The 21,698-nt window shown below is 38.2% G+C and overlaps 1 long non-coding RNA gene across 1 annotated transcript; it reads right to left on the bottom strand.

Moving 5' to 3' along the window:
• Positions 1–17,512: 17,512 nt before the first annotated feature.
• Positions 17,513–18,065, bottom strand: LOC127127793 (uncharacterized). Its single transcript, XR_007805465.1, has 3 exons — positions 18,044–18,065; positions 17,898–17,942; positions 17,513–17,742 (listed from the first exon to the last, which is right to left on the bottom strand). It is a non-coding gene; the product is annotated as an uncharacterized LOC127127793 (long non-coding RNA).
• Positions 18,066–21,698: the final 3,633 nt, after the last annotated feature.

Below are 21,698 nucleotides of genomic sequence, written 5' to 3'. Positions count from 1 at the left end.
GAAGACCTGGCCTGTTACTTGGCCAGGCAACTGTCTGAAGTCCTCCTTAAGAGGCAATGTTTGTGACTGTTTACATTTGTCCTTGTACAGAGTCAAAGACCTCCTAAGTGAAGAGGCATTGGCAGACACAAGGGATATGCAATCTATCCCCTGCTATTTTGTGTGTCATCTGCTTTGCTCACACCACTGTGTTGATGCATTGCAGATACAAACCCAAGATCTTGTACAATTGTACAGTTGAGTCAGTTTCAAATGTGTAGGAGGGTTCCCACCTTCTGAACCCACACATTCTTGTCTTAAGCTCTCCCAGGACAGGGATAAGAGTTGTGAAGTCTCATCTTCACCCACCTTTCATCAGCTTCACCTTAGCCCCTCAATGGCAAGGTTAAGAGCTAACACTACCCAGTTCCAGTGGTTTGTTTGTTGAGGTTGATATGACCCCTCGACTAAAACCTGACCTTGTTTGAGCCCATTGCTTGCATATAGTGTGTGCTACTTGTGCTTGTGTGTTTGCTTTAGCTTTCTTCCTGTGCAAGTTAGGTTTAGTTTGACTTGCTTCCTGTGCAAGTTAGGTTTTGCTTGGCTTGCTTCCTGTGCAAGTTAAGTGTAGGTGTGGCTTGCTTCCTGTGCAAGTCATGATTAGGATAGGCTGGCTCCCTGTGCCAATTAGCTAGAAACCTTAACTTAGGGATGATTTGCATGATAACATCTAGGCTCGAGTCGTAGTCTCCCTAGTTGTGTCTCCCTATGTTATCTGGTTAGGCTAGTCCTTTTTCCCTGCGTAGGGGAACTACGTCGCCCTGATCCTCATACCAGATGAGGTACGTAGGCAGGAGATGAGCTGATCTCTCCGGGCGCCTGTGTCTTTGTTTTGTCTTGTTGTGTGCTTGGAAGCTGATGTAAGTCCATCGAGTGGCATTCGGGTTCCAGTGTGGGTTTGTTGGTTCGGATGCTGATGTAAGTCCAGTGATTGGCGTTCAGGCTCCACGTTTGCCTCTTTGTGTGTGTTTTGGATCGGATGCTGATGTAAGTCCAGTGATTGGCATACAGGCTCCACGTTTGCCTTTGCCAGTGTTTGTTTGTGTGTGTGTCAGCCGAGCTACGAATGCTCTGATTCTTCTCTCGTCCGAGGAGATACGTATGCATAGGATGCGATATCCCAGCGAGCATGTGTCGTTTCCCCAGTCCGAACTACTTTGACTCTGATGTCTATGCCTGATAGACTAAGTAGGCCCAGGATGCGATATTCTGCCGAGTCAGTCTCTTTTGTTTTCTTGTGTCTCTTTCAGCCAGTTGTGTGTGTGTGAGCAGTGTTTTTTAGCAACCGTTTTTCCTTCCTATTGTGTGTGGATCCCGTCGAGTACGACGGATGCGTAGGGGTGCTAATACCTTCCCTTCGCATAACCGACTCCCGATCCCATTCTCTTTGGTCGCGAGACCATGTTCTTTCCAGGTTTACTCTGAGCGTTTCCTTTCCCTCTTTTGGGATAAATAACGCGCGGTGGCGGCTCTGTTGTTCTTGTTTCCCGCCGGTTTTTCGCGTGATGCGACAACTTGCACTTAACAATGACCAGTTCAGCAGGTTACATTTAATTCAGTAGTTTAATCCTAATTCTAATGCTACCTGCTACAACCAGCTTGCACATCAAAAAACCACTAACCTTCATGCTTCATCATTCCAAGCCAAGCCAAGGTCATTTAAACTCAACTGGTAAGTTGGACAATAGGTCATCAAAAAACCACTCCAACACAACTTCAATCTCATCCTAACTTGCAGTAGCCAGTCTCACTTCATCTCACTCATTCACCAGCCAACATTAACTAACCTCAACTAACTGAGTTGATTTTAACTAACTGAGTTTCACCATGAACTCAGTGAGTTGAATGCAGCTAACTCCTAACCTGCATATAACAGACTCCAATCCTAACTCCAAACCTAAACACTTCCAAGCCTAAACTCTATTTAAACAATTGATCACTCTCATTTTCATCACTTTTTTGAACCCTGCGAATTTGTGCAATCTCTCTGCAACCTTTCTCATCACCCTCACCAAACTCTCTTATTCTCTCACAGAAAAACCATTGAAGCTTCGCAATGAAGCTTCAATTCAGCTTGAGATAAGCCACCTCACTCTCACTTTGCTATCATTTTCAAAGTTTCAAAAGAAGAAGAAGGAAGCGAAAAAAAGAAGAAGAAGGAAGAATCAAGATCAGAAAACTTAGCGGCGAATTCTCCGATCATCTTCTCTGGTATGTCATTTACAATTCATTATCATTTTCTTGCTCTGACTGTACCAAGACGTGGAATTTAGGTTGAGGAAAGAAACCCCCATGGTGTTAGGAATTGATCTTCAGTAAGCGCCATTTAATTGGACTTTGAGTAGGCTAGGGTTCTTCCTTTGTTAGGATCGATTCAACCAATCCATTGACCGTTGCTCAAATTCCTTGCCATAGGTGTATCCAGCGTATCATTATGTTTAATTTGGTGGTGGTGGTTAGGTAGAAGCCAACACCGGCGCCGACGACGACCTCCAGTGCGACGGCCCACGGTGGAAGGACGGTGAGATGGATTTGAGAGAGCGCGCGCATGTGAATGTTTTTGACTCTGTTGACTTGTCCAAGTCAACAGAGGTGAGTTGATTGGGCTTAAATGCCCAGGCCCATGGGGATTACTCTTTACACACCAATTATTACTAGTGAACCCCCATAGATTAGTGATGAAAATGGAATTGGGCTTCGTCAAGCCCATTAGCACCATTTTCTAATTCCGACGCGTTTTCACTTTTGTACCCCCCTTGTTTGGAACACTTGGTGAAGCATTGGGCTCAGACGGCCCATTTCCAAATTCGCTGAATGCACCCCATTTTTTTGTTGGCTGGCTGTACAAAAAAACCAGTAATGGGCTCAACTGGCAGCCCATTAATTCGAATTCAATTCACACCCCAGTTAGCCATGACACCCCTTTTCCAATTTTATTTGTTTTCTTTGATTTTCGTTTATTGTTTTGCATTTTTATTAGGCTAATTAGATTGTTGGTTTCATTAGGTTAATAAATCTTGATTTTAGGATTTAATTAGCATATTAGGGTTTAAATAGAATTTTTCTTAGAATTAATTAGGATTTTTTCCTTAGAATTTTAATTAGGAATTTTGGTTAGGTTCAATTAGAAACAAATAGGTTTGATTAAATTTAGAATCATCCCATTTTCAACATTAGGATTAGAATTCATCTTTAGGATTTAATCAACTCTAAACCATGGTTAGAATTTGACATATTTCACTATTGACCATTTTGCCCTTTATGAGCTTATTTTGTTATTTTTGTGTTAAAATTGTATGCTCCCCTTAGGATTAGAATTCAATCATTGTAGGACTTAACATAGAATTGTAATCATGATTTTAATCAATATTTTGACATGCTCCCTTAGGATTTCTAATCTAACTTAGAATATTCAACCAATTCTAATGCATGATCTCTTAGGTTAGTTCTAACAATTACTAACTTCAATTAGATCCAAAACTTAGTTCCCCACAAAACTAAAACCAGACCCCCGATTAAATTGATCAAAAGCAATTTTGATTAATTAAATCCTTTGAACTTGTATAATCCCCCAGTCTAATTAAGTGACTAAAAGACCCTTGGTCACTTAGTAGGACTTTTCTTTCAAGCTGTGGAGCTTAAGGCCTCAAGACAAGATCTTCAATCAAGGCATCCTCAGTTATATCAAGCAACGGATTATTCAATCACTTCAAAGGTGGCTTCTTCAACACTTGTTAAATCAAAGTTAGAAGAGTGTGACACGAGCCTTAAGCAATAGAGAAGGAGTGAAACTGGAGTATTCCTACCCCCATTCTGAGTATCTTTGGGTATGAGACGTATGACCCAACGCTCATTGTATTCACCTCTATTCATAGAATTTAGCACAATTCTAATCATACAATTAACAAGTCTATCTACAAAAGCAAAATACAACAAAAGCAAGGACAACGTCAACAACTTATCAATTATGAATCAAATTGTACGATATGCGCCTTAAGTAATGGAGAAGGAATGGGACTGGAGTATTCCTACCCCCGTCCTGAGTATCTTTGGGTATGGGACGTATGACCCAACGCTCATTGTATTCACCTTTGTTCATAGACTTTAGTGCAATTCGAATCTAAGGATTGATAAAGTCTTCCTCTCCCATGCAAGAAACAACTACAAAGACTCTTCTCTCTCCACTTGAAAGTTAGTGTGATTCTCATCATCCAGTAATTATCAAGTCTATCCATTCTTCATTCTATTCAATTCTCAATCATTCCATTCAAATCATTTCAATCTCAATCATACATTTCCTCTTGCCTCATATCAATTTCTTTTCAGCCTAGTGGGCTGAACTACGAAAGCTCTGATTCCCTCATTATACAATGAGGGTACGTAGGCAGGAGAACCCAGTTTCTTCACGAGCTACCCTATTTATTAATCAATCATTCTTCATTCATTCAATCTCACCATCTTTTTGATATCAAATATCACTTTTCCTTGGTTTCCATGTTCATCCTTTTAGGATGCCTAATGAACAGTCCGCCTTGTGAACCAAGAGCTGTTTGTACTATGTAACAAATACTTAATTCATTCTTTTTTGGTTATTCCACTACAGTGATACCATGCCTTGGGCCCCTCACTTGTTGGTTTACCTTTACTCTTTGGTTCAGAGTTTATTCCTTCATGGATTCAAGATACTTCTTCTCTTTGATCTCAAATTGTTTGTACCCCAGCAAGTGATACATTCTCCCTTGCACCCAACAATACTTTCTTGGGGGTCTCATTCTCATCCTTTTGGGACGCTTAATAAATAGTCCTCCTTGTGAACCAAGAGTTGTTCGTGCTATGCAATCGAACACTTAATTCATTCTTTTTTCCGGTTATTCCAATACGATGTTGTAGGCCCTCACATGTTGGTTCATACCAGTTTTACTCTTGAGTTTGAAGTCAGTTATCTTCGTGAGCTCCCTCGATACCATTCTGTTGGTGCAAGTTATAATCTTCATCACTGTATCTCCCTTTCTTTCTTTTCGTAGTTCCGAACTACGATTGCTCTGATTTTCTCATTGCATAATGAGAATACATAGGAACGAGGATACGAATCCTTGGCGAGCATACTTCTAATTATTTCTCCTTCGCCTTAGGGCACCATCCATATCTTTCACAATTCATTACCTACCTTCGATCATAAGCCGTTCGCCCAGTGACATATTATACCTTTGACATTGAAATACACTTTCTTTGGAATTCCATATATACCCTTTTAGGAAGCCTAATGAATAGTCCGCTTTTGCACCTAGAGTTGTTTGTACTATGTAATCAAACACCTAATTCCTTCTTTTTTCGGCCAACCATATAGTGATACCATGTCTCAGACCCATCACTTGTGGTTCATGCCACCTTTCCCTCTATGGTACAAATTCCATTTCTCTTATGGATTCCAATATACTTTGACCTTTCGATTTCAAACTATACCTCTTCAGTCACTTGTCACCAAATATTCAAATTCTGTGACTTTGGTCACTTCACTCCATTCATTTCCATGACACCTTCATACTCTATCTTCATTCACTTCATGTGATATACCTATTCTTTGAGCCAAATACATTATACCTTTGTGCTCCATCTTGTACCCTTTTTGTGAACCAAGAGCCGATTTGTTTGTCTTGTCAGACCTTGTAGCTTAGACAAACATCTCCTTACTTACTTTGCAGCCGTATGTAGGCAACCCTTTCTTTTTGATCATTCCAATACAGTGACACCATGTCTTAGACCCCTCACTTGTTGGTTCATACCAGATTTACTCTTGGGTTCACATTTTCACCCCTTGTTGGAGTTCAAATCATATTATCCTTTGGTTCAGACCATACCTTTGATCGCTCTTCTTATCATCTCCCACCATTAGTTCTCTGAACTACGGAGCTCTGAATTCCTTATTACATTATGAGGATATGTAGGCATGAGGGCCTCAATCCTCATCGAGCACTTTATCTATTTCTTTCTTTTTCCCATTCTTTTGCGAATAATCCTAGATCTAACACCTATCCGAGCGAGAACAATCAAAACGGTTCCCATGGAGTACCATGGATGTTTGGGGTGTTAATACATTCCCCTTGCATAACCGACTTCCTTACCCAGTGTATCTCTTTCCCCCGGGTTTTATCGATGTTTTCCCTTCCCTCTGGGGATAAATAAAGTTTGATGGCGACTCTGTTGTATGTTCGAGCGTGCGATACGTTCGGGTATATTTCCGCTAGCTTCAACATCTATCATACATCTCCAAGTGCTCATTAGCAGCAATAGCTTCAATGATCTTCTTGATACCGGTGGTTGTTGAGAAATTAGTAGAGCCACCGACTGCGGTATCAATCAACTGTTTGGTCTTTATTTTGAGACCATTCACAAACATCTGCATTTGTTTGGTTGGATCCATATTATGAGTTGGACAGGTGACCAAGACTCTCTTGAATCTCTTGTAGGCGTCTCCCAAAGTTTCCCCGTCCTTCTGCTTAAAATCCAGAATTTCATACCTCTTATGCAAAAAAATCGACGCTGGAAAATACTCATTCAGGAAGGCTTTTTCCATCTCTTCCCAAGATGTGATGCTACCTACAGGTAGAGAATAGAACCATTATTCGGCTTCTTCTGCTAAGGTGAACGGGAACATTCTCAACTTCTTAGCTTCTTCGGTGTGACCATCAATTTTTAGAGTGTTGCTCATGGTCAGAAACCTCTGCAGATGTTTGTTTGCATCTTCATTTACCTTTCCAGTGAAATGCTTCGTTTCAAGCTGATTAATAATACTAGGATGTAACTGGAAATTAGCCACGTTCACTAGTTGGTTGCAATTGTTAATCTGCCGGTTGGTGCATTTGCACCTCCGTAGTCACCCAACAGTCTTTTTGGTGCCGGTGGATTCTCCCCCATTATTTCGATATCTCTCTCTAAACTTGAATCTGAATGAATGGAAGGTTGTTCTTCGTCTGATTCCAGTCTTGCCAATCGAGCTTGTCTGAGTCTTTCCCGCAAAGTTCTTTCGATTTCTGCATCAAAAGGAAAATCAATTGAGGCCTTACTTCGCATACAAATATCAGACATAAATTAGTTGATATTAATCGAAATAAATTATTAAAATGAAGGAAAATAAATTTTAGTTGCAGAGCAACAAAATTTTTCAATTGAAATAATTTAAACTTTATATTTGGCAGTCCCGGCAGCGGCGCCAGAAACTTGATCGAAAAAATAGCAAGTGTATTATTTTGCCTGTTATAGTAATAAATGGGAAATTCCCCGAATGTCGATCTCAAGGACTGCAAGTTAATATTGAGTTCAATTAAACAAAAATTATAATTGGGATTTTTAAATTCAAAATTATAAAAATAAAGGCAAAAGAAAATAATAATGAAAAATAAGGGTTTGCAAGGTAAGAGGAACAATGTTAGGGAATGTATATGATTTATCCCTGTAACAACTCTGAGTCACTATTGCATCAACAAATATCAATTACTACCTGTTCTCAAGGGTATTTTCTCTCAAGTCCTTGGTGAGAAAAGCTTTAATCATTTTACCCTAATTGCTATGTCCCTAGGCAATTGGGGTGAAGTTAAGCTTTATTATATCAAGAATGCTCTGATTCACACAGGGTATCCCTAGTCCTAGGTGATATCTACTGTAGAGTAACTTTATGAAAACCTTACCAATAGTGTTCCAGCCTAATTATTAACCATAAAACAATCTCGATTGGTCCGAAAGAGAAAGCATCAAACACATCAAAAGGTTACCATAAGAATAATATTATAAATTCAATTATAAACTCAAAGTCATTACAATTCTAAATCAGGGACACCCCCTATCATTGGGGGGTTTAGCTACTCATATTTTTCAAAACAAATTCAAGATAAAAAATACACATTACAACTAATTGGATGACTTGGATCTTCAATCGCTTCCGCTCATGAAAACCTTTCACTCTCCGAACTCCTTGCTCTCTATAATACTTAATTGCTTGACAATTCTGCATTCGACTCGTTCCAAGATCCCCATTTTCTATTGTAGAAACTCTCATAATATAGTGAAAATCCCTTCGCAAAAGATGGAAATCTCCAAAACGTCCCTGCAGCTTAAGCCCGGTGAAAAAGCCTGAAAACTGGAAATTAGCGTTTTGGGCTGACACTGGTCGTGTCAGGCTGACACTGGTCGTGTCAGGCTGACACTGGTCATTTCAGGCTGACACTAGCAGTGCTAGGCTGACACGGGTCGTGTCAGCTGACACGGGCGGCCGTGTCAGGCCACTTTTTTGGGCATTACTTGTTCTTTCTTGGACTTCCTCCTGATACGGCCCATGTCAGGTGACACGGGTGGCCGTGTCAAGCCTCCTAAACTAGGAAATCTTCTTTTTCTCGCATGTCAGAACTTTCCACTTTCTCGCATTAAATCCATTGGATCTTCTCCTTGGACCTGGAGGGCATAAACATGACAACCAAAGCGTAAAATCATGAAAACACAAAATAAAACTGACAATTAATAAAATTGCTTAAATAACTTACAGGAATGAAAATTAACTTTAAATGTACCATAATGCATACACAGTGTCTCAATATCCTTGGTTTCTTGTCGGATAAGCAACGAAAACATAGTGAAATGGTGATCGATCACAACCCCAAACTTATCTCATTGCTTGTCCTCAAGTAATGTCCTATACGGCAAAGTGTCACTTCCCAAAATTTGTATTCTTACCATGATACTGCTGAGATCTTTCGCTAACACCTTCACTCTCCCTTTTTATTAGTTTCTGCTTTTCCTAATGAGTTTTCTGTCGCACTTCCTCATCGAGGTACCGCTTCACCTGTCAACTTACATCACACTCTCACCAAGTCTCTTGGGGTTAAAGTGTTTTCACTCCCAATTCATAATATGCAATATCAACTCATAAGTTGGAATAGTTTCTCCTTTCGTATCAACTACATACAACACACACTTTTTGAGGTCTTTCGAGTTGTAATGGGGCTTGAGTTATGGTATGATAAATACAAGAAAAAGGGAAAACAAGTGGTTTTGGGTTCAAAGCCAATGTTAATATTCTTTTCACTATGTTTTATTCTTTTCTTTTTCAATTGCTCAGTTTTTCTTTGATATTCTCTTTTTTTTTCAACTGAGTGATCTTCCTTCGGTGAGTGCTTCTTTCGAACCATCGACTACATTTATCGTTTTTCTTCTCTTTTTTTTACGTACTCACCTTGGTTTTTGATACTTATGGGGTTTACCCCAAACTTTGAATTTAACATAGCTTAATGACATCACATTGACTCCGAACAGGGTAAGGAAGTGTTTTGGGCCGCGAGTTACATTTATGTGGTTAGACAAACAAATGGTACAGTCTCAAATGGGATTGACAAGAGATAAAATTAACAGGATGGCTAGAAAGGCCTAGGGCTATAATCAAACAACGTGCCTCAGTGTGTGTATACATGCAGTGAAATTCCCAAAGAAGCTACACAAAGTCAGGGTGATAAAGACATACCTGAATATCGCTCATGATGACAAATGTGTTTGGCTTTTTATGTACTCATCATGTTAGGTAAAGCTTGACAGCATCCATAGTAATTCTAGTATGGTGTGGCATCTTACTCAACTCAGAATGCACAAGGATCCTACGTTAGTTGAGCTTTAGAAGTTGCGTCCGATCTTTTCTTCAGCAGTATCGACTTTCTAGGAAGATCCTTCACAACAAGCAATAGTAAGTGGAGTAATCATTTCATCCACTACCCTATTGATCATCACCTTATCCAACAATAATGCCAAGAACCTGAAATACATGCAGTACATGATACCCGACAGTAAAAATAAACCAAATGTGAAATGGTAACAATTGGGAACTAATCAAATAAAACATAAAACAAAACAAAAATACAAGAAAACAACATAGTAAACCCTCCCCCACACTTGAACTAAACATTGGCCTCAATCTTTTAGAAGAAGATAGAAGGAAGGTGACTCACAGTGCCCTATTGAGGGGGATAAGGTGGAAAGTGCGACATGCCCACACGAAATTCAAATTTTCCAAACAAATTTCAAATCCGCATGTCTGACACGGGCCATGTCAGGCTGCTGTTCTGCTCATTTTTCCAAAACTTTCCATGTGAGTACCATCGCCCTTTTATGCAAGGCACTGTGCATACCTAAAATAACAAACAAACACAAATTATAATTACAAATAACAATGCGGGGGTTGCCTCCCACGAAGCGTTTCGTTTAATGTCGCATGGCTCGACGATTTATTTTCCCTTGTTATGGAGGGGTTTTAGCCATAGTTTCTTTTTCTGAATCTGAGTGATAAGAGGGAACTTCTTCTTTGGAATCCAATCTAGCATTTTTGCGTCTCTGGTGAAGGGTTCTCTCGATTTCTGCGTCAAAAAGAAATTCTGCTAAGGGCTCTCCTCGCATACACAAATTAATGAATGAAAATATATAAATGACAGAAAAATAATTTTATTGCAGAGCAACAAAATTTTAATTGAACTTAAAATTAATGGTTTGTATCTATGAATTTTAAAATTATCATCCCCTTCTGAACATAGCCTCTGATAAAATGATGTTTAATTTCTACGTGCTTCGCTCTGGAATGTAAAATTGGATTCTTACTTAAACATATAGCAGCAATATTGTCACAAAAGATAGGGATGTTACTCTCATAGATCTAAAAAAGTCCTCAAGCTAATTCTTCATCCAGAGCATCTGAGTGTTGCATAGTGAAGTTGAAATGTATTCTGCTTCTGCAGTTGATAGTGCAATTTTTTATTGTCTTTTGCTAGCCCATGAGATGAGGTTTCCTCCTAGAAATGGACAGTTCCCAGATGTACTTTTGCCTTCCAATCTATTCCAGCGTAATTTGCATCACAGTACCCAAAAAGCCTATACTTTGATGTTTTCTTGTACATCAGACCAAGGTTAGGTGTTCCTTTCAGATACCTCAGGATTCTCTTAACAACAGTTAAGTGAGATTCCCTTGGATCTGACTGAAATCTGGCACAGAGACACACGCTGAATAATATATCTAGACGCATAACAGTCAGATAGAGAAGAGAACTTATCATACCACGATAGAGTTTATGACAAACCTTTTGACCTACCTCTTCTTTCTCCAGAATGCAAGTGGGATGCATGTGAGTCTTGGATGATTTGCTTTCTGACATGTCAAATTTCTTCAGAATGTCTTTTATGTATTTGCTTTGATATACATATGTAGCTTCTGATGTTTGGTTAATTTGAACCCCCAGAAAGAACTTTAGTTCTTGCATCAGACCCATTTCAAATTTTGTCTGCATTAGCTCAAAAAATTCTTGACACATAAAGGGGTTAGCATAATCAAATATTATGTCATCAACGTATATATGACATATCATAAGATCGTTTCTGATGTTTTTATAGAAGAGAGTGGAGTCCACTTTTCCCCTGATAAAGTCTTTTTCCAGAAGAAATGAACTTAGTTTTTCATATCAAGCTCTGGGAGCTTGTTTCAGACCATAAAGAGATTTTTTTAGTTTAAAAACATGTTCTGGACATAAAGAGTTTTCAAACACCTATTCAGAAATATATCCATTCAGAAACACGTTTTTGACATCCATTTGATATAATTTTATGGAATAATTTACAGCAAAAGATACAAGAAGACAAATAGATTCTAACCTGGCTACTGGAGCAAAGGTTTCATTGTAGTCAATACCTTCATGTTGACTATAACCTTGTGCCACCAGTCATGCTTTGTTTCTGACCACTTCACCCTTTTCATTTAGTTTGTTTCTGTAAATCCATTTGGTTCCATTCACATGAGTTCCCTTGGGTCTTGGTACAAGATCCTAGACATCATTCTTGGCAAACTGATCAAGTTCTTCTTTCATTGCCAGAATCCATTCTTTGTCTTGAAGAACTTCTTCATAGGATGTTGGCTCTATCAGAGATACTAGTTCCAGGAGTGTTTCTTCAAAAACTTTGAATGTTGATCTTGTTCTGACAAGTTCATTTTTGTTTTCCAGAATCAGTTCTTCATAAACATTCTTGATCTTTTCTGGTTGATTGTGACTTCAGGTGCCTTTGACGTTTTTTTCTGCTTCTTCAGATTCTTTGGTCTTTTCATTAGAGCTTGCAGGTGTTATCTCCAAATCTGCAAAATTCTCAACTAGCTTTGACTTTTCAGAGTCAAGCTTATCATCAAATCTGACATGTATTGATTCTTACACAATTTGTGTTTCTGTATTGTATACTCTACATCCTTTAGAACGTTCTGAGTATCCCAACATAATACACTTTTGTGCTTTAGAGTCAAACTTGTTCAGATTATCTTTAGTATTTAGAATAAAACATGAACATCCATAGGGATAAAAGTAAGAAATGTTGGATTTTCTTCCCTTGCACAGTTCATAAGGAGTATTCTCCAAAATATGTCTGATAGAGATTTTATTCTGAATGTAACATGATGTATTCACAGCTTCAATCCAGAAGTGCTTTGATCATGGTTCTGGCCATTTCTTGGAGAGTCATATTCTTCCTTTCTACAACTCTATTATGTTGTGGATTTCTAGGACAAGAGAAATCATGGGATATTCCATTAGATTCAAAAAGTTCTTCAAAAAGTTTATTTTCAAATTCGCCACCATGATCACTTTTGACTTTGATGATTTTAGAGTCAAATTCATTTTGCACTTTTGAGCAGAAACCAGTGAACACAGAATGTGACTCATTCTTGTGCCTTAAGAATTTTACCCATGTTCAATGACTATAATCATCAACAATGACAAGTCCATACTTCTTACCATTGACTGACGTTGTCTTAACAGGTCCAAACAGGTTAATGTGTAAAAGTTCCAGAGGCTTAAAGGTAGAAACAATATTTTTGTTTTTGAAAGTTGTTTTAGAAATTTTTCCTTTTTGACATGCTTCACAAAGAGCATCTGAAGTAAACTTTATCTTAGGTAGGCCTCTGACTAACTTAAGTTTATTTAGCTGAGAAATGCTCCTCAAGCTAATGTGACCCAAGTGTCTATGCCACACCCATTGCTCTTCATTTACAGACAATAAACATTTTACATTTTGATCTTTTAAATCCGAAAGCTTAATTTTGTAAATGTTGTTCTTCCTCTTTCCAGTGAAAAGCACTGTGCCATTTTTCTGTTTAACAACTTTGCACGTTTTTTGATTAAAGATTATATCATAATCGTTATCACTTAATTGACTTATGGATAACAAGTTATGCATTAATCCCTCAACATAAAGGATATCAGAAATGTAGGGAAAATATCCATTACCAACCGTTCCAAATTCTCTAATTCTTCCTTTCTGATTTGCTCTAAATTCTACAAAGCCAGCATCTTTAAGTTCCAGAATTTGGAATATATGTTTTCTTCCCGTCATGTGTCACGAGCATCCAGAGTCCAGGTACCATGATTGGTGTTTTAACTCTGCTGCATAAAATATCTCTTTAGAGTTAGACTCTCTTTCATATGAACTTCCAGAGGTAGTGTCCATGAGTGCAATGTTTGCTTGCTACTCTTCAGAATCAGATTCTGAAGCTTCAGATTTAGAGTCATCCCATATTGCTATGAGTCCATTCTTCTTTGCTTTGAAGGAGTTTTTCTTGAAACCTTCCTTTCTGGAGTTGTCTTTCTTGAGCTTTGGACATTCATTTCTGTAATGTCCAGGTTATTTGCATTCGTAGCAGGTCACTTCTTTGTTGGGTCTGCCTCTGGAGGTTGACTCTAGATGATATCCCTTTTGTCCGGGCCTTCCGAAGTTGTTATTTCTTTTTCTCCAGAGTCGTTTGATTCTTATGGATAAAAGAGATAACTCCTTTTCATCATCATAATATTTATTCTCAGAGTCATTGTCGTCTTTTTCTTTAGCTTGAAAGGCTTTGTTCCTTTCTGGATTTCTTCTTTTTGATCTAGACTTTAGAGCTACTAATTTTATTTTCTTCTGAGGTTTATCTTCCTCTAGCTTTATCTCATGACTCCTGAGGGAGCTGATAAGTTCTTCAAGGCTTATGTTTTTCAGATCTTTGGATAACTTCAGAGCAGTAACCATTGGTCTCCACTTCTTAGGAAGACTTATGATTATCTTCTTGACATGATCTTTTGTAGTGTATCCATTGTCCAGAAACTTGAGTCCTTCAACTAAGGTTTGGAATCTAGAACATTACCTCAATAACTTCATCATCTTCCATTCTGAAGGCTTCATACTTTTGGATTAAGGTCAGAGCCTTAGTCTCTTTGACTTGATTATTGCCTTCGTGGATCAAGGATTTCTTTAGTTGTTTCCCGGTTGGTGATCTTCTCGTACTTATTGTAGGAGATAACATTCAACAGAATAGTTATGGCTTTATGGTGATTCTTGAAAAATCACACTTTTGGTCATCACTCATTCTACTTCTTGGAATAACGATACCAAGGGCAGAGATGGGTGGTTCATAACTGTTAGGGACCAATTAGTACTACTTTTTATACCATTTTATTGGTCCCTTTTACCAAGTTTTGATGTAATTACACACTTTTATCTTCACTATTTTGTATAAATGCAATTAGGTTTAGTTTATTTTGTTTTGAATAGTTATTTCACATTTTATGTTAGTTTTGTAGAATTGTGGATAAGCAAGACCTTGGATTGCAACAATACAATTTGGAGGAAGCTTGCCAAACAAGGAAGCTGGAGAAGTAACAGTTCGCGCCGCGAAGGCTGCGAATCCAGCAAGCTGACCAAGGGTCAAAAGTGCTGCTGTGCAGGAAAAGTTAATTGCCATTTTGATGTCTGCCTGGGAATTGCTTTTCTGCATGAGATGACAAAGTCCAATTAGGGAAATGTCAACCTTTTTGGTAGAGACAAAATAGTTTAACCTAGGGCATTGAAACATTATTCCATATTCATTCACACATTGTGCTGTAGAGCTTTTGTAATAGAGAAAAACAGAGTTTTTCTTCTAAAACCTTCTGCTTTGTAACAATGGTGATGAGGAGCTAAACTCCCTTTTGTCAAGATTGGAGGTAGTAGCTATTCTCATCTGTTTATGTATTCACTTTGATTTATATATGAGATAAAAGATTGTTGATGTATTGAAACTGTTTTTGCTTTACTTTGAAAACCAGATTTGAGTAGTTGTCGAGAGAGATTACTCGAGTTTAGACATAAAACAGATTTTCAAGTAGTGAATAAGTTGTAGAGATAGATTTATTCATTACTATTCTTTGATATTGAACATTAAAGGTTGCTATATTGATAGTTAGGTGGAGAGATCGTCTAAGGATCAATATAGTAACTATCACGATATCATTTAGACATAAATGACTTTGAGAGGATATTTGAACATCATCAATAATCTTGAATCTAATTATTTAGGGTTAAATACACTTTACCCCCCTGTAATGTTAGCGAGTTTAGGGTTACCCCCCTGGTAAAGTTATTTTTTCAATACCTCCCTTATGTTATGTAGATTCCTTCATAGAACCCCCTTAATATCCAGGTGGCATGGAATCTTGATTTTTTATTTCAGACGTGGCTTTTTAATTTTTTTATTTTCACATGTGAATATCCAGCATGGCATAAATTAGAAATTAGGGTTCTATGAAGGAAATCCATCCCTATCCCAAATCCATCCCTCTCTTCATCTTCGTGAAATCCATCCCTCTCTTCATCTTCGTGACGAGAAAGAGAGGATACTGGAAAAATATAATCATCTTTTCATAGAGGAAGGACCAAGACCAACCAGGAAAGGTGGAAGGAAATCGAGTGCAAAAAAGAATAAAGAGCAGTCTAATGAATCTAAAAAGGACTCTGAGGAAAAGTAGTGGTAAGGTAGTATCATATACTTGATTAAACTGTTAAAGTTGTTTGGTCGGTTGGTTCTCAATCCTACCGGTTTCGTTACAAAATATTACATGACAAATTTCAGGGCTGAGCTGCAAGACAGAACTATGTTTCGTTATAGAAGAAAAATTCATTTCTGTTTCTGGATAGAGAATTGATTCCAATTTTTTGTTTTCACCTGCTGAATTTTATAAGATAGAGCCTGAGGCTGTTTATTTTTTGACTGCAGGACGTGAATCCTTAAATCAAGCTTCTATGATTTTCAGCAGGATGTAGATTTAATTGTTATATTGGTTTTAACAGCATGAGCCAATTTTGGGCAGAGGATAATACAAACATTTGTTTCGTTTTTTCCCGAGCTTGTAATAGAAGCAAAACACCATGCACCCGATCCATATGTACGTATCAAGGACAGTATACTTGAAATTTGACTATTCATCAAGTGTTCAATGTGCAGAATGTTACTTGTCTTATGGGCAGAACAAGAACTTCATTAACTGATATTACAGATTAAGTGTATTCTTTGATACCTTAGGTTGTACTCTATGGTGATGTTATAGACCAAAGTTTCTTTGCTCAATTATTATGCAGGTTATGCATGTAGATTTACAATTCAATGTTCCAAACCAAATCTCAACAGCAAAGCTGTTCCAAGTTTGTTAGACAGTTTATAGCTCTTGAAAACAAGTATGTTAGCTATTGTGTGTGAACATTTACTCACTTAATATTCATTGCAAATAAACAGTTTCACATCCTAGGTATGTTTATCTTTAAAAAAAATCTTCTTGGGAAGGCACTAATCCATATTCCAATTATTATTGTAGAGAGAAACATTAAAAAGTAAAATAAAAATTGAACATATCATTATCACTTGTTCTTTAGTGGATAAATAATAATGGAAGGTATTTCAAACATATATAACTGCTTCCTTATTTTTAACTGTAAAATATTCTTCTTTGAAACCGGACTGTAAAACTGTTATTTGACCATTTAAGAATAATATTGAACTAGGAGCAGAGGACATGAATAGCTTGTGACTTGGTAAATCTCAAAACAATACAACATTAGATCACATAATTAGCAAATTAATGTTCAGCTTGTTGAACCAGGTCATCATCGTCCCACTCGTCACGATAAGTCTCAGGTCGCGTGAGCCTATTCTTAGATGTAGCGACATACATTTGCTTTCTCCATTCTTCCATAGCAGGAACACCACACTGATCTGCAATCCAGTTGTTGTAGTCCCACTGCAATATTACACATTCCCAAAGATATCAATTTTCCATTGAAGGATAACTAATTACATCTTCTTGCAATGTTTCATGCTTAGATGCATTTTAGAAACAAAGTCAAGGTTTAAAAAAACAGTGCATAAGAATTAGATACACTTATACCATACAAGAAGAAACAAACTAACAAAAAGTTTATAAAACAGCAAAGTAGTAAGGCACCTGAGCGAGTTAAGCTGAATGTATTCAATTTCCATTTGGTTGCAAAGTCAACCTAGTGTCTGTTCAATATTGTCAGTTAAAACTACATATCTCATATCCAAAGTCAACCTAGTTTCTCTTTATTTTTCTTTCTGTTCATTCTTTCCTTTCCATTTTCTGTAAAGCAACAAACCACTAGGGTGATGTTTAACCAAAGGCACTGATGTTCACTGCAAAATATCTTTGTCCATTACATCAATTAGTGTCATTCATTTATACTGCTTTGGTCTATCAGTATTGAAGTAAATATCATACTAATAGGATTTAGACAGACATTTCTAGCTCATAAATCATGTCATGAAGACATCCTGTAACGAAAAAAATTTCTCTCCTGTCATGAACATTTTGTTTATGTGAACTTAAACGATCGAACCGCCTGCAAATTTCAAGTGGAAGCTGAATGAATTTCATGAAAAAACAAATAGAATCCACTTCAATCAACTATGGTGCATAATTGCATAAACTAAATGCCAGAATGAATGTCTTTGACCATCAAAAACTTTGTTCTGTCAAATATGAAAAGAAGTTAACCTTCTGAATCTTGGAAGCATACTTGTCTGTTTCCTCATCTCCATACTGCATGTAGTCAACAAGATAAGAATCATTACTAATCAACATTTAGCTCTAGACTCAAACATCAAACACGAACATAGACACTGTAGTATATCCAACAGTACCTGTCCTGTTACTGTATACAGTTAGTCTTATTACATGCAATGTAATGCAGCAGTTTTAGATGAAATTTTAGCAGCCACACCAGGTGGTTTTTTCCAGCTTCTGTCTAAACCACTAACCTGTTATTATATATTCAACGAAATCGGTGGGAAAATTAAGAATCAGCTGAAATCGAAACAGAGAAAACCAGTAAACAATAGTTTTGAATACGATCAAGAAATGAAAACCAGAGTGTCAGCAAATTCTTCAACTTTGCCAAACGATTCCATCTTAGTGAAATCCGGTCCTACTCCCGTGATCACAACGCTCACTGAAGCAGCATATCGATAGTTAGTAACTAGTTTTATAACGCATACATTGCACGAAGAGAGAGAGGGATGGATAGGGATGGATTTCACGAAGATGAAGAGAGGGATGTATTTGGGATAGGGATGGATTTCATTCGTAGAACCCTAATTTCTAATTTATGCCATGCTGGATATTCACATGTGAAAATAAAAAAATTAAAAAGCCACGTCTGAAATAAAAAACCAAGATTCCATGCCACCTGGATATTAAGGGGGTTCTATAAAGGAATCTACATAACATAAGGGAGGTATTGAAAAAATAACTTTACCAGGGGGGTAACCCTAAACTCGCTAACATTACAGGGGGGTAAAGTGTATTTAACCCAATTATTTATCATAGGGAATCATAGATATCTGAAATAGTGAACTCCAATCTTGCCAAGCTTTTATAATTGTCTAAAACCACTTAATAGTCTTTGTTAACTTTCACTCACAAAATATTTCTCCAAACAAAACAACCCTGTTACTTTCTTAACTTATAACATTCGAATTATAGAACGGCGGTAATATTACCCAATCTCTGTGGATACGATACAAAAATATTTGCCGAAGATATACTCTTTCAACAAATTGGCGCCGTTGCCGGGGATTGGTGTCGATATTACAAGCATTGCAATAATTCATTGTTTTAAGTTTTGTTACATTTATTACTATCCCTCTTTTGTTTCACTTGGTTTGTTAGTTTTGTAGATTCTAGTGCATGCGAGGAAAAGCAACCGAGGAGCAACTTCAATTCGATCCTGAAATTGAAAGAACACTTCGGAAGCTCAATAGCAAAACACGAAGAAGAAGGAAACTTGCCGAAGAGAGGAACCGGAGAGAAGAAGCATCTACTTCCGCACTTGTTCCAATCGAAGAAGTGGTTGTAGAGGCTTGTGAAGGAAACATGGCGGAGGATAATCGTACCGAAATGTCCGCTAATAGTCCAAGAAGGAATGCTCAATTTGCCCGAGGAGGAAGAAATACGGAGATGAAGACCGGAATCCTCCAACTTCTCTATGCAACTCCATTCACTAGAATGGATCACGAAGATCCGTATACCCATCTCATCAAATTCTATGAGATTGCGGGTTCTACGGGAATAGATGAAGCGGGTGAAGAAACATTATTCAAGAGGATGTTCCCACACTCCTTAGTGGGAAAGGCAAAAGAGTGGTACCTTGATCAAGAATCAAGAGTGATGACGGATTGGAATTTGTTAGAAGAAAAGTTCTTAGAAAGATACTTCCCTCAATCCCGATTCATGGAAGCCAAAACGGCTATAGCGGTATTCACTCAAGGAGGCAGCGAATCTCTAAATGAAGCTTGGGAGAGATTCAAATCAATGTTGAGGAAGTGTAAGGGACATGGTTTTGATGAGCTTACTCAAATCCATATTTTTTTGAATGGTCTCCAATCAACTCATAAGACACTTCTGGACGCCACCGCGGGTGGATCGCTTATATCAAAAACTGCAGAAGAAGCTAAAGTCATTATTGAACGGATGGCCCGTAATGATCATCAAGGTCAACATGATCGTAGCCCTTCACAACGTAAGCCTGGAGTTCTAGAGTTGAATACAAATGATGCCATCCTTGCTCAAAACAAGCTACTCTCTCAACAAGTGGAGCTTCTTACTCAACAAATGGCCAAGCTTCCACAGCAAATAAAAGAGATTCAAGGGTTTCAAGTTCAGCATCAAGTAGCATGTTGCGAGTTGTGTCAAGGGGATCATCCTACTGGTTTTTGTCCTCCACCCCAAGAAGAAGTGAGTTATGTGAACAACCAAAATCAGGGATATCAAAGACAACAGCCTAACAATCAAGGCTATCAACCAAGAAACAATCAAGGCTACCAACCGTCAAGGTTCAACAATCAGAATTATCAACAGCAAAGCCCTTACCAACAATCAAACTCTCAAGGTCAGCAGTCGCAAGGAGGAAATTCCAAGCTAGAAGACACTCTTCAACAATTCATGCAAGCTTCCATGGCAAATCAGAAGAGTAACGAGGCGGCAATTAAAAATCTGGAAAATCAAGTAGGCCAACTCGCGAAGCAACTGTCGGAACAAAACGCAGGGCCTTCTTTCTCTGCTAACACTCAACCAAATCCAAAGGAGCATTGCAAAGCAGTCGTCACAAGGAGCGGTAAAGCTTTGGTAAGTGAAAAAGGTGAAGAAATTGTAGAAGAGAACACCACTGATGGGATGCTGGAAGAAACAGATATAGTTGGTGAAGGGGAAAATGCTTCTGGAAATGCTCAGTTCGCACCGCGAACCACCTTCGCGCCGCGAAAAGAGCAGGTTTTGCCCACTGATGTGCAGACTGATTTAGAAGGGAAAAAAGATGCTGAATCAAAGAAAAAGAAGAAATCTGAGAAGGGAGTGAATGTCATTCCAACTCAACATCTACCCTATCCACATGCTCCATCAAGGAAAGACAATGCTAGGCACTATGCACGGTTCATGGACATCTTCAAGCAACTCCAAATCAACATTCCATTTGCTGATGCATTAGAACAAATGCCACGGTATGCTAAATTTATGAAGGACATTCTTACCAAGAAAAGGCGACACGTGGAAGATGAGACCATAATTCTTGATGCACGGTGTAGCGCAATCATCCAGAAGACTTTACCTAGGAAGGAGTCCGACCCGGGCCGGGTTGTTCTACCGGTAACCATTGGAAGCACATACGTTGGGAATGGTTTGATAGATTTGGGCTCTAGTATAAATTTAATCCCCCTTTCTATTGTCAAACGATTGGGAAATGTGGAGATTAAATCAACAAGAATGACCCTACAACTAGCAGACAAGTCTACAACCTCACCATACGGAATTGCCCAAGACATGCTCGTAAAAGTGGACAAATTTTTGTTTCTGGTGGATTTTGTAATAGTAGAGATGGATGAGGACCGCGATGTACCCCTAATCCTTGGAAGACCTTTTATGAAGACCGCTCGGATGATGATCGACATAGATGATGGGCTAATGAAGGTTAGAGTGCAAGATGAAGAGGTGACTTTTAACCTTTTCGAAGCAATGAAACATCCAACTGACAAGCATGATTCTTTTCGAATTGATGCAAGTGAAGAGGAAGTAGTGGAGGTCGTGAATCAAATCCATATTTCTAATCCTTTGGAAAGATCCCTTATCGGAGCATACAATGTGTTAACCGACAATGAGGAACGAGAGATCGAAGCGATGTTGCACGAGTTAGAATCTTGTGGTGAGCTGGCCTATCAAGAAGAATTAGTGGAAGATTTGGATGCAAAGAAGGAAACTGAAGAGCAAAAGTTAGAATTGAAGATGCTTCCGTCACATTTGAAGTAT

This window comes from Lathyrus oleraceus, chromosome 1, assembly GCF_024323335.1.
Source record: "Lathyrus oleraceus cultivar Zhongwan6 chromosome 1, CAAS_Psat_ZW6_1.0, whole genome shotgun sequence".
In the NCBI taxonomy this organism is placed as follows: domain Eukaryota; kingdom Viridiplantae; phylum Streptophyta; class Magnoliopsida; order Fabales; family Fabaceae; genus Lathyrus; species Lathyrus oleraceus.
Note: the sequence above shows the minus strand (reverse complement) of the source record. Positions and strands in the feature narration are given on the sequence as shown.